This window comes from Canis lupus, chromosome 9, assembly GCF_048164855.1.
Source record: "Canis lupus baileyi chromosome 9, mCanLup2.hap1, whole genome shotgun sequence".
Lineage (NCBI taxonomy): Eukaryota > Metazoa > Chordata > Mammalia > Carnivora > Canidae > Canis > Canis lupus.
Window position 1 is genome coordinate 60,083,815 of NC_132846.1, and position 3,439 is coordinate 60,087,253.

Genomic DNA, 3,439 nt, shown 5'->3' on the forward strand with positions numbered 1-3,439 from the left:
TTTAGTTAATGTCTTTTTCTATTCAAATCAAACCATATAACACTATCAAGGGTATACCCACAGTTCAGCCGAATATCATTATTTCAGTTTTCCAAAATCCAACTACCACTTTATGTTAAAACCAGATTCAATTCTTATGTAAGTTCCTGATTTGAATCACATAATTCTCCCACCTATCCTCCCCCAGACATTTTATCTTTTAGAATTGTATTTTTGAGTGCTTTACAAGAGAAAAAAAAATCAAAAGTAACTCGCCTTGGTGCATAAATGCATCACTTCCAATGGATGTGGCAGCAGCTTGTTGACAGCATGAAAATAGAACTGGTAAGAGCAGCTTCCAGATGCTATATACGATAAAATAACACACAAGGCAACCGGGTGGCCTTTAATTTTAGTTTGTGTCCTAAGAGATATTCTTTTATTTATTTATTCTTTATTTATTGTTCTTTTAAGTATTTGTTCTTTATTTATTTGTGTCTGTGTACCTGCTCCATGATCTGGTGCTAATATCGGAGAACCTAGCTATCAACTATTTTAAGAGATCAACATTCATTCATTCGATTAACAAAATACTTATTGAGTGTCTAATATGTACCTTAGGTACTCTTCTATGTGCTGAGGATATAGTACTGACAAAAAGGGCAAATTCTTGCCATCATGAAGCTTATACTCTAGGGAAGGAGCAGACAATTAAGTACACATATACCCAAATACATACAAAACTAAGTAACTTCAAATAATGACATGGGCTTTAGAGAATAAAAAGAATCAAGTGACAGAGAATCTCGGAATGAGCTACTTTAGATTCTGTGAACAAGGATGGTCTCTCTGTAAACGTAACATTTATTCTGAGAAGTAAGTATAAAGAAAAACTGTGATGCAAGATATAGGCAAGACCATTCTAGGCAGAAGAAAGCACACATGTAAAATTAACAAAGAAATCCATGAGAGTTTAGAGAATGTTCTAGTCAAACTTTATTGTTGAATTTCTAAGAAACTGATTTATCGCAAATCAATATTTTTTTAAAAAATTACTTCAGTGAGGAAAAAAAATATGCAAGGGCCTAAAACATTTTAGACCTACAACAACAATTATTTTTTTGAAAGAATTCCAATAATGAAGGTGAAAATTTATTAATCTCTTAGCAGACATGGCATTCAAAATACTTAACAGTCAATCAGAATTGGACGTGAGCAGAGATGCTGTTTGGAAGTCAACTCTAGGAGTATTGCTATAAAATATAAACATCAGTAAGTAAATACAAGTACTGGCTGGGAATAGCTTTGCAAAAGAATAATAGTCCTTCTTACCCTGTAGCATCAGAGCTGTACCATTAGCATTATGATCTTCATAAATCCTTATCATCCATTGCTGTAGAGCACAACAGCATCCAAGAGAGAGCCCAATCTAAAATTGGCACATCTCCCTATTCCTTGGTACTAGGCCTCCACGGCAATGGTAGTCCAGATGGAAATTCCAGTAGTAGTCTGGATATTGTAAATTGTGTTCCCTAGGTAATCATTTATATTATTGCCAATTTCATTATCAAATCTTATTATTTATTTAGTCTATAAATATGTATTGAGTCCCTACTATGTGCCAAGCCCTACCTGGGAACTGAGGTTGTGGTAGTAAACAGAACAGACTAAAAGTCCTTTCCTTACAAAGTTTATATTGTAATGGAAAAGACCAACAATAAACAAGATACATGAGTGAAATGCAAAGCATTTTATGTAGTGATAAGAAAAATAAGTAAACCAGGGGATGAGAACATGAAATGTTAATGGGAGATTAAAATTGTAGGTAAGGTAGCTTTACTAAGAGGGTGAGTTTCGAACTGAGACCACAAGACGTTAGGAATCTAGTCATATGTATATTTTGGAAGAGAACATTCCAAGAAGAGGGAATGCCGTGGAACAGGGATGGCAGGGAGACAAGCGTGCTAGCCTAACAAGAGAGCTAGTGAAAACAAAGCAGATCACACAATGGAGAGATAGAAGACAGTTCCAAGAAGCAAGGGGAAAATAAATCATCCATGTATTTTCATCTTAGTAAAACAGGAAACTAGTGGAGGTCCTGAGTAAAGGAGTGACACAGTAAAGTTTATGCTGCAACAGAGTTACGATGGATACTGTTTTTGCTTGATGGAATGATGAGTGTGTCTCTGCACCCCCTTCCCTTCCTTTGCAAGAATGTGCATCATCTAAAAGAGATTGATATCTCTTGTGAGTCTTTCCATACTCCATGCATGTAATATCTGGACATCTCCGGGTTTCAAGACTGTGCTCTGAAAGATACCATTTGAATAAAGAATGCCATAAATCCATTCTCATTTCCTTCTGGATTTGAGCATTTCTTATATACCAGGCATTATTCTAGATATTGAAACATTTGAAACATTTGACCCAGGAATTCTGAGTAAAACTAAAATGATAACTAAAAATTCTAAAGCCTATTATTTTCTAATTGTTGTTAAGATGCAGAACTTAGAGAAATAGGAAAATCCCCCCACACTAAAAAAGTGCACTTCATACATCACACACATTGACAAATTTCTTCTGAGGTCAAGGTGGTTGAAGCTTGATGTCTGAAGGAAGCATGGAGGACAGATCTGTAACCTTTACTCCGATACAAGATTGATCTCCCTGGAGGTAGCCTGTGGAAACGTGACCAAGCAGCACTCCCACAGAAACACAGCAGAACAAGCAAAACAGAGACCGTATGAAAAATAGAAGGAAACTGAACTAAGTAATGACAATTTAGCAATCATAATTCTGTGAAGAAAAGAAAATAGAAGTTTGGCGTTTACTAGGAAAACTAAAATTTCTCGAGATAAATTTTCAAAGATAAAAGAATTCAAAACACATTTAGGCAAAAAGAACTGCTTTCATGCAGATAAAATCATGGTCCAGCTTCAAATTTCCTTTCCATCCTACACGATAGAAGACACTGGCATAGAGTGTTGTGAAATACAAAGTGACCAGTAAAATCATTCTAATGTGAGGGTGAGTAAATTATTTCAAATAAGGAAGGTGACAGAAAGTAGGCCATCTATGTAGCATTCTGGCAAATAGAGCTAGAACAGGCTTTGGATTTTATTAACTTTCCATTAATAAGAGATGAAGAACAGCTACTATGCAAGTGTTGGTGTAAAATAACCAGTGGTAATAAAACTAGTTAAACAGAATGTAGATAAAATATGGTGATAAAACTCAATACAACCTGAAGACTACACAATTTGGAAAGCATCCCGTTTCTGCTTTCAAACCTCACATACATCTGATACCTATATGTAATAAATAAGTCACAAAAATAAAGCTACATAAATCTCTCACTTTTGAGTTTAGATGTGAAATCTAAATAAAAGACTAGTAAAAATAATAAATAAATAAATGAATAAATAATAACAAATCACATTCAGCATATTAAAAATAATAC